Source organism: Macrobrachium rosenbergii, chromosome 1, assembly GCF_040412425.1.
Source record: "Macrobrachium rosenbergii isolate ZJJX-2024 chromosome 1, ASM4041242v1, whole genome shotgun sequence".
NCBI classification, from domain to species: Eukaryota; Metazoa; Arthropoda; class Malacostraca; order Decapoda; family Palaemonidae; genus Macrobrachium; species Macrobrachium rosenbergii.
In genome coordinates, this window is record NC_089741.1 from 48,195,902 (window position 1) to 48,206,857 (window position 10,956).

At 35.6% G+C, this 10,956-nt stretch overlaps 1 protein-coding gene across 10 annotated transcripts in view; it reads right to left on the minus strand.

Moving 5' to 3' along the window:
- The window catches only part of fwd (phosphatidylinositol 4-kinase beta fwd), a 428,358-nt gene that overhangs the window by 159,016 nt on the left and 258,386 nt on the right, over nucleotides 1-10,956 (minus strand). For 2 of the 10 annotated variants that reach the window (XM_067098147.1, XM_067097526.1), the window contains exons 1-2: nucleotides 7,402-7,425; nucleotides 1,182-1,231 (exon numbers count right to left, since the gene is read on the minus strand). The exons of 7 other annotated variants lie outside the window; for them this stretch is intronic. The gene's annotated coding sequence lies outside the window, so the exon portion shown is untranslated. Of the gene's footprint in view, nucleotides 1-1,181; nucleotides 1,232-7,401; nucleotides 7,426-10,956 lie in introns of those variants that run through there. One more of the 10 variants, XM_067097432.1, reaches the window with a different exon arrangement.

Consider the following 10,956-nt stretch of genomic DNA (forward strand, 5'->3'; position numbering starts at 1 on the left):
CTGTTATTATTACTTTTTTTACTGTTATGATCCCAATTACGTTTTACTGTTAATTAATTGATCCCAAACACGTTTCTAAATTGTCAAATTAATTAGTATCCCAAACACGTTTCTAAATTGTCAAATTAATTAGTATCTGAGTTAAAGGCATAAGGCAAGTCACAACACTGCACTTTCACAAAAAAAAACCTATATAGTACAGTACAGTAATACAGCGCAAGTGGAACACGTATAAATCCAGACTCCACGAATTAACAAGCGAAAAACAAATCCATTACAACGAGCTGCCAAAAAATCAGTTCCACTAAGCAACCGTGAAGATAATCGGTTAGAACCTGTTCTACACAGGAAATATCTTCAAGCAAGGTTCTCTCTCTCTCTCTCTCTCTCTCTCTCTCTCTCTCTGGCACTTTCGACGTCCCATCAGCTAATTTTAGTGAAAACGGTACCGTCTGACCACATGCGCGCCATCGGCGCGGTAGACTTGACCTCATCTCAGAATGCGGTTGCCAAGAAGAAGCAGTTTTCACAATAGAAGAATAGAATACTGATTTTAGGCCAAGGGCCAAGCGCTGGGACCTGTGAGGTCATTCAGCGCCGAAACGGAAATTCACAGTACAAAGGTTTGAAAGGTGTAACACGAGGAAAACCTCGCAGTTGTACTATGAATCAATTGTTGAGAGAGGGTGGAAAGCGAGACGGAAGAAAAATAATATGAACGGAGGCACAGTCAAAGAAATGAAAGGGGTTGCAGTTAGGGGCCCGAAGGGACGCTGCAAAGAATCTTACATAATGCCTACAGTGCACCGCATGAGGTGCACTGACGGCACTACCACCCTACGGTCATCATATGTTGGTTTCGGTACGGTACACCATTAGGGAATTGTTGAGCTAACTTACAAACCGTCCATGATGAAGTACTGTTGTCATTACGCTACTTATGACGGAACTGCTACGTATACATGCAAATTTGCTGTGTTAAGCATAACATGCCAATCTGTCGTGCACGCTTATATTAGTAATCAAGAAAACAATACGGTTTACTAATGTCTGTAAGCCGCTATGAAGAAATTATACGGTACACACGTAAATCAGTTGTGAAAATTATTTTACAGATAAAAACATTCCAAATCAGCTGTTAAATATGATTTTACAGGGAAAAAATCTGATATTACACTTACAACTCCCCAAGTAGCGGGCTGGATAATGTTCTGTAAGTCATTCTCCTTACCTGGAACCAATATGAAAAGAATAATTAATTGGAATTCACTGTGCATCATATGATAATAATAATAATAATAATAATAATAATAATAATAATAATAATAATAATAATAATAATAACAACAATAACAGCATTCGTGATAGTGAGGCTAACTTTGATCCTAATATAATAGAGTACAAATAGATGAAAATCATAAAGTTAACGGATATATTTGCAAGAATGTTTAGGATAATGATAACAGTAAAAACAAATAATAATAATAATAATAATAATAATAATAATAATAATAATAATAATAATAAGAATAGCGTGAAATAAACCATACAATAACAGCCCCACGACTATAAATAGCAGTAACAAGAATACCATTACATATAGTACCTTTGCAATTATAGCGTCTTCCTCACAAATCGTCTATTCCCCCTTCTCCCTCCCCATCCCCGTCCCCGCCCACCTACCCACCCACACACGCAATAAGGCCACATGAAATTTACATGGGACGCTAAATCATTCGATGCTGTCGCCACTTATTACACGAGCTCTCAAGGATCGATATAATAAGGGAAAGCTTTCTTGGACAATGAGTCTTTTTTTTTATGAGGACAATGTTAGGCCTACCCCACAACAACAACAACAACAACAACAATAATAATAATAATAATAATAATAATAATAATAATAATAATAATAATAATAATAATAATAATAATAATGACGTATCCCTAACATTTTAATTTATTTGACGTTTCGCTACATTCACGAGTAGCATTCTCAAGCTATAAAAAGGAGAAACAAACTACAAAGGTAAAATTTACGAGAAAAAATATATTGAAAGCATTAAAATTATGAAGAGTGCTAAAGACACTTTAAAAAATTTAAAACATATTTGGCAAATATTTAAAAAATGCTACACGCCAATGTAGCGAAAAGTCAAATAAAATAAAATGCTCTGGATATGGATATGGTATTTGTTTAAATACTTATCCCTGCTATGTTTCCCAAGAGAAGCCTCTGTATCAGATGTCATTACATCACACTAATAATAATAATAATAATAATAATAATAATAATAATAATAACTAACGTAATTTGAAGGGCTATTTATTATTGTTGTGTATAAGTACACTACAAAACGCAGTACCTATCCAGCCATAAAGAGTAGAACGCAAAAATAAGACCGACATCTTTGCCATTATGAACACAACGGCATTAAGCCTAATTTGAGTCTCTCTCTCTCTCTCTCTCTCTCTCTCTCTCTCTCTCTCTCTCTCTCTCTCTCTCTCTTTTCAGTGCAACTACTTTATGCAAATTGTAATTATGATAACGAGCTGCGAGGAAGTCTCAAAGGAAACATCATCGTCACTTAAGTAACTCTCAAGTGCAAACATAAACACCTTTCCGACAAAAGGACAAGACGAGGGAGGTTTCCGGGTGTACAAAACCTGTGTATACATACACACACATTAGTTCACACACACACACATATATATATATATATATATATATATATATATATATATATATATATATATATATATATATATATATATATAGAGAGAGAGAGAGAGAGAGAGAGAGAAAGAGAGAGAGAGAGAGAGAGAGAGAGAGAGAGAGAATCAATAGATGTATGAAACAGCATATTAGGGTTACTGTGTACGGGATCCATCCTCTATTCAACAGTTATGTTAAATTTTTATCTTGAGCCACCCTTTGTTAATGGAAATGGCAATACGTTGAAAAAATAAACAAGTCTATATATCACGAGGCCGTGTCACGTATTAAGGGACTATATAAAACATAATATACAGCCCATGTGCAGAAAACTTTCCCACTTCTCTCAAAAATCTTATGAGACAAAATTTCAAGAGCATCGTCAGTCACACAAGTGAATTTATAAAACATATACAGCCCATTCATGTTTTTGCCACTGAACCAAGAATGAACTCCATGTGTAGAAAACTTCACAATTTCTCTCAAAAGTCTTATGAGTGACAAAATTTCACGAGCACCGTCCAAGACAGAGTGGAGCTTGGCTGGGGGCTTGTTCGTTTCGTCACGTTCGGCCGCCGCTATAAAAATAATCGGGAAACAGTCACCCCGAAGAAATCTAACGAATGTTAAAGTGTTTTTTTTCGACCTAGCTAATTTGTCACCGGGAGAATTGGGAAAACTTAAGATAATCCTGAGCAATAATAGCCTCAAGGAGGAGGACTGGTAGAGGAGGAATAAGATGCTAAGGATCTGAAACGCTTGTTTTATACTGTTCTAAAATTAAAAATGAACTACGCCAAGGGTAGAATGCCACTCAGTACTAAACAACAACACTAAATCGAATAACAGAAATATCAATAAAAATACGGAAAAAGCAAATGTAATAATAATAATAATAATAATAATAATAATAATAATAATAATAATAATAATAATAATAATAATAATCCATATAAATCTCATAACAGCATAAGTCACTAAAATGTTGAAGAAACCCACAGTGGTGTAAGTGTATATATGTATTTTAGAAATACATATATACAAAAGAGAGCTTTCAAGACTCTGTTCGATTCTCCTCAATCTAATTGAGAAGGAGAATCGAGCAGGTTTTCGAAAGCTCTCTTTTGTATATATATTTCTAAAATATATATTGACATCTACACAACCGTGGAGTGCTTCACTAATAATAATAATAATAATAATAATAATAATAATAATAATAATAATAATAATAATAATAATGGAGAAACAAATACATAGTAATGTATATGCACATATATTTTATAGATAAATCTGTACAAAGAGCTTTCGGGAATCTGTTCGATTGAAAAGGGGAATCGAACAGATTCCCGAAAGCCCTCTGTACAGATATATCTTTAAATATATGTATATATGCATAACTGTGGATTTATTTCTCCATTCCAAGCGTCATTCTACTATGAGTATTTTTTTAATAATAATAATAATAATAATAATAATAATAATAATAATAATAATAATAAAAATAATAATAATAATAATAATAATAATAATAATAATAATAATAATACCACAGAACAAAAGCAATGATTAAGATGAGAAAAAATCATTATAAACAAAAGATAAGGAAATAAGAAAAAGGAGGCTAGCTACCAACGTACTTCCTGTTAAGCACAGCAACAAAGCCACACTACGCTACGCCAATCAATGAAACACGACACAAAAGCGTACGGCGAATTATTATGACTGGCAAAGCCCCCATAGCCTTCAACCCGGAAGCATTGTACCCGCCTGGCATCCGTCCAAATGCTGAGCTAAGCGCAAAATCGCAAAAGGGGAGTTGAGGAAGTCCCGAGTGAAAAGCAAAAAAGGGAATAAAAGAGGAAAAAAAAAGGTTGAGGGAAAAATAATGAAAGACTTGGTCGGAAACGAAACTGATCCTTATAGGTTACGAGAAATATTGAAAGAGTACGTTGCAAAGGATATTGATCCTTATGTTGTTCTGTACATAGAGATCACATCACCTTTGACATTTACTTCGGTATGGGTCTTAATTAGATTTCCTGCATTGGGTGGCTTACTTAAAGATGACGGAAGATTACGACAGACTATAAAATTGTAGATACGGAAGATCATCAAGTAACGTTTTATAGAAAATATAGCTTTACCGTGGCTGCCACGAGAGAGAGAGAGAGAGAGAGAGAGAGAGAGAGAGAGAGAGAGAGAGAGAGAGAGAGAGAGAGAGACATATAAACCTCACAACACGAGGTGACATTTCATACAACCACGATGGATTCGAGTTGTTTTCGACGCAAATGGATGAAGTTCCGACACTCGTCCTGACGTCTTCAGCTAAACCGGTGCGAAGACAGCGTCTTTGCAAAGAGGTCAACGCTACGTTCCAACGCGCCTCCCCCCACCACCCCCACGTTTCCCCCACCCACACAATCATCACAACTCCTGACCCCCATCCTGGACAAGACAAGGGCACAGAGTTGTTTGTCCAGTTGGCCTTCTAATAACAAAAAAAAAAAAGAAGATTGTCACCTGACATGACTCGCTTCATGAGATCGAAGACTTCTGAGTAGAAGGGGCTTAGATGAAACTTAAAAAAAAAAAAAAAAAAAAAAAAAAAAAAAAAAGGGAGGGGGAGGGGCCTGTTCAAATATTATCTTTCGATTCCATATGCAAATGAGATGACGGAATTCTTATGAGATGATAGATATGCCTTTGAAAAAAAAAATTCATAATAGCATTACAGAAATTCGGGAGGCAAAGTTGAAGATTTCGGTTGCACATATGAATGACTGATAAGGAAATTTTATTATTTTTTGTTATAAATCTCAGTTTCATACTTGCAACGGATTAATAATATATGATGAAGCGTCGGTTTTTAATAATAATAATAATAATAATAATAATAATAAATAAGCTTTCGACACACTAAAATTCGAGGTGATTTCCCTTAAAAGCAATCGCTGCAGGTCAAGTTAGCAAAATCAAATGTAATGAAGAAATAATTAGATTAGATTCAATCTCCAATGAGCTGTAATCGCCCCAATAATAGACATTAACACAATCTAATGGCGCCTAGGTTTTACAGCTGCACAGCAATGATCAAATTTGGTTCATCGAATACAATACATTAACAGCAGTCACCTAGATTTCATAACCACGCCTAACATAGACAAATGTATCTAATTTACACCTATCAAAAGACAAGTGTATACTTACAACTAGACACCGGTTATTTATACATGGGAGTCATTATATATTATATATATATATATATATATATATATATATATATGTATATATAATGTATGTATGTATGTATGTATGTATGTATATATATAAACACACACATATACAGTATATGTATATATAAATATATAACATGTACAGTGTCTATATATTATTATCTATATATTATATCCCTGAGTTCATAAGTTAAAATGCATAAAGCTTCTAAATAAAAAAACTAACGGTGTCCAGGTGTGAGTAAGCACTTGAATTCTGATAGCTAGCTAGCTAGCTCTCTCTCTCTCTCTCTCTCTCTCTCTCTCTCTCTCTCTCTCTCTCTCTCTCTCTCTCTCTCTCTCTCTCTCTCTCTCTCTCTCTCACCAAGAGATGATTATTTCACCCTCCAAAGCCACACCCTCGCTTAAACAAAAACACGACCGAAAATAATGTGGTTACTCCTCGACTGCCAAAAGCACGAACGGGCCCGCAAAAGCCGATGATCTAGAGGCGACGTGTCATCTTGAATGGACTCGATGTTATTTTCTCGAAATATAAGCCAAAAACCGTTACAATGCAATTTACAAGGTCATAAATTTCACCGTGGTAAATTGGGGAAAAACGGACGAACTTGGAGCAAACATAGTAATAACCATTTCCTAAGTGTTCTGTAAATTTAGCTTCTTGAGAATCGGAAAATAGTGTCAGTGCCAGGAGTCCCAACGGTAATTTTACATAGTGTAAACACCAGTCAGAACTACATATTCATTAATTCAATCACTATCTTATCTGCAAATAAAGTTAGAAAAAAAAGGATCGACTGCAAAATTTTCATAGTCAAAATGAAAAGACTTCATGAAATCAAAAGATGATTTTGACCATAAGTGTTAATTTTGCTTCTTAAAAATAAGCTGAAAATACACGAAAATCAACCATATACATACATATATATATATAATGTATGTATACATGACTCACGAAGATATGGAACGTGATGAATGTATAAATAAAGGCAAATGCAACCACTCCGTTGTTTCACTTTTCCTTTGTGACATTTGCTAAGTAAAGGATGAGAAGTCAAAAGGCCTTGCAGTACTCCATTGTATCTTTCCTTCGTGGATCTTGTCTTTATTTATATATCCATCACGTTCCATATTTTCGTGATTCAGTGACACACACACACACACACACACACACACACACACACACACACACACACATCACGAAGGAAGTAATAGGGAAAGGCATCCTCATCCTCTAACGGTTTATTTCCAATGGCGACGTTTCGCGACGAATTCCAAGTCGCATTTTCAAGGCTATAAAATATAATTTGCGAACAGTAATAACAAATTAATTTATGGAGATATGCAATGGCAACAGCTCTTTATGTAGTAAAAATATTTAAAACAAAACACCTCATTCCAAGACAAGTAAAAGGAGACCACTAAAATCTTAGAACAACCTACCTATATAAAAGAAAGAGCAAGACTAACAGAAATAAATAAAAACAGAGTGAGGAAAACCAGTTGCCCAAACTAGGCTATAAACAATTTTACTGAAGATTGAGCATTTAACGACGGTACAGTCTTTTTGATGATTATGGATTCTAGGATGGTTAAGTCGTTGTTGTTCTGCACTTGGCCTAAGATGGAAAAATTCTTGCTGTTAATATAAGTATATATAATTATGTGATTGTTCAGGATTAGATAACCTGCTCCTGTCCTATGACTTATGCCCCTGTGGGAATCTATGCGGACTTTCAACAGCCTCCTCGTGCATCCCACGTGTATCCCGTGATCACATCCCGGGCAAGTATACTTGTAAACGACGCTGGACGAAAGCAGAGGACTGAGCCGGTCTTTGACTCTGAACAGAGACCCTATTGTTAAGGGATTTTTCGGATGATTTTCAGATTCAAAGCTGGAAAACTTTTGAATAATGGCTGTGCATTTTCTCCTAAAAGTATCATCATGCACGAAAAGGAAACTTGCATACATCTTCAGTTTCGGCACAGTCGATTCAGGTGTTGCTCGAGTCATTTTCTGCATTAGCAATATGTTTAGGGATCTGAAAAAAAAGTCGTGAAGGAAAGCAGTTATTACTAAAATATTTCACTAAAAGGATATCTCGTCGTGGAAGCTCATCCAGTTTGACGAGTGGGTATAAGTCCTATTAGATCCCTAAACAAACTGCCAATGCAGAAAATTACTCGAGCAACACCTGAATCGACTGTGCCGAAACTGAAGATGTATGCAATTTTCCTTTTCGTGCATGATGATACTTTTAGGAGAAAATGCACAGCCATTATTCAAAAGAGTTTTCCAGCTTTGAATCTGAAAATCGTCCCGAAAAATCCCTTAACAATAGGGTCTCTGTTCAGAGTCAACGACCGGCTCAGTCCTCTGCTTTCGTCCAGCGTTGTTTACAAATATACTTGCCCGGGATGTGATCACGGGATATACGCAGGATGCACGAGGAGGCTGTTGAAGGTCCGCATAGATTCCCACAGGGGCATAGGCTAAGTCATAGAACAGGTAGCAGGTTATCTAATCCTGAACAATCAAATATACATAATCATTCAAAATTATGTAAAACTTATACTGACAGCAAGGATTTTTCCATCTTAGGCCAAGTGCAGAACAACGACGACTTAACTATCCTAGAATCCATAATTATCAAAAAGACTGTACCGTCGTTAAATACTCAATCGTCTTCAGTAAAACTGTTTACAGCGTAGATTTTGCATCTGGTTTTCCTCACTCTGTTTTTATTTTGTTAGTCTTGCTCTTTCTTTCATATAGGTAGGTTGTTTTAAGATTTTAGTGATCTCCTTTTACTTATAATTGACTTGTCTTGGAATGAGGTGTTTTGTTTTAAATATTTTTACTACTTAAAGAGCTTTTGCCATTGCATATCTCCATAAATTAATTTGTTATTAATGTCCGCAAATTATATTTTATAGCCTTGAAAATGCGACTTGGAATTCGTCGCGAAACGTCGGCATTGGAAATAAACTGTCAGAGGATGAGGATAGCAGCCTTTCCTTATCACTTCCTTCGTGATGTATACCTCGAGCCTCAGCTCCGGCCCCTATGTGCATGTGCATATATATATATATATATATATATATATATATATATATATATATATATATATATATATATATATATATATATATATATATATATATATATATATATACTGTATGTCTTTATTTATATATCCATCACGTTCCATATTTTCGTGATTCAGTTATATATACATACACACATACATACATACACACACACATATATATATATATATATATATATATATATACTGTATGTATATATATAAGGAAGAAATAAAACAAAACTGCAATTTCCCTCGACAAAACACCTACGGAAAAAACAAACCATTTTCTTTCTACAAAAATAAGCCGAACTTCTCAAATCAACCGAATCGAGGGATGATTCTGACCGCATAACTTTCTGCACACCCGCAGGGGATGCCGCGAGGAGCCCCACAGAAGCCACATGGTGAGCAAATCTACCTCCGGGGGATTTTCGTCTGGCCCGCAGTGACTGGCGTGGGACAGGGTCCTCGCTTCTTCGACGATGCAAATCAGCCTCCAAGTCACATTTGGACAAACTTTCACGCTTGCAGATGCAACTGACTTCTTTATGAATGGCTGACAGCAGCGTCTCTCTCTATCTCTCTCTCTCTCTCTCTCTCTCTCTCTCTCTCTCTATATATATATATATATATATATATATATATATATATATATATATATATATATATATATATATATATATATATATATATATATATATGTAGAATCTATTGGTCACTTTTTACCAGATACATAAGTAATTGTAATAGCCACAAAGCCCTCTTAACATCTCGAATTCTTCACGCTTTTTTTGGATGTGCTTGTCACAAAAGGCCTTAAGATCCAAGTGCAAGAAATATGAAGAAATTAGGATGTCCGGTAAGGGAAACGGACCCGTGTTACCATAATAACGACGAGGTTAAGAGACATTGTGGCTATTACAATTACATACATAATATATATATATATATATATATATATATATATATATATATAGAGAGAGAGAGAGAGAGAGAGAGAGAGAGAGAGAGAGAGAGAGAGAGAGAGAGAGAGAATCACCTCACACAATAACTATGCAAATAAAAAGGAAAAAGGAAGAGAGAGAGAGAGAGAGAGAGAGAGAGAGAGAGAGAGTACATCACCATAAGCAATAACTTTGTGAAGTAATAAGAGGGTGAATTAAATACCTATCTAACATGCCCTACAGCGAGTGGGTATCAACCCCTTTTACAACAGGGGAAGGAACCCCTTATTCACTCGACAGTCCGAAAAAAAATGCAGAAAGGGAAAATATCCGAAGTAACAAGAGAACAATGGCGTGTTATCTTCCCTCCGCTTACTTAATGGACACGCCAACACTAAAGTAAGGGGGCAATGCACGCGAAGAACAGCAGCAAAGCGAAGGACAAGAATAGAGGGAAAAGAGAATAACTGAGCCATTTACTGGAGAAACGAGGGGACATTTTTCATTGTCCACGAGGGCATAAACGTTATGGGGGAAATGAGAAAGGATAAGGTAGGAGACACGAAAATGAAGGAAACTGAAATGGTACACCACAAAACTAACTGGGGAATGTAATGACCACATGAATTCTACCAGGGAAGCAGATATTACTATCTACCGAAAACACACTGACCCAAACTATCTATCTTCATCAAAATCTGGAACGCTATCTATATAATCTATATACATATAATATACATATATATATATGTATGTATGTTGCGTTTGTCTCATCTGACAATGTTTCAATTGCATACACGCTTTCAATTAGGGCATTTGCTTCTCTAGAAACTTGCTTTGCAAGATAATGGCCTTCAGGCGTGTTCCATATGAAAGTGCACTGATGGTAAATAACAGAGAGAGAGAGAGAGAGAGAGAGAGAGAGAGAGAGAGAGAGAGAGAGAGAGAGAGAGAGAGATT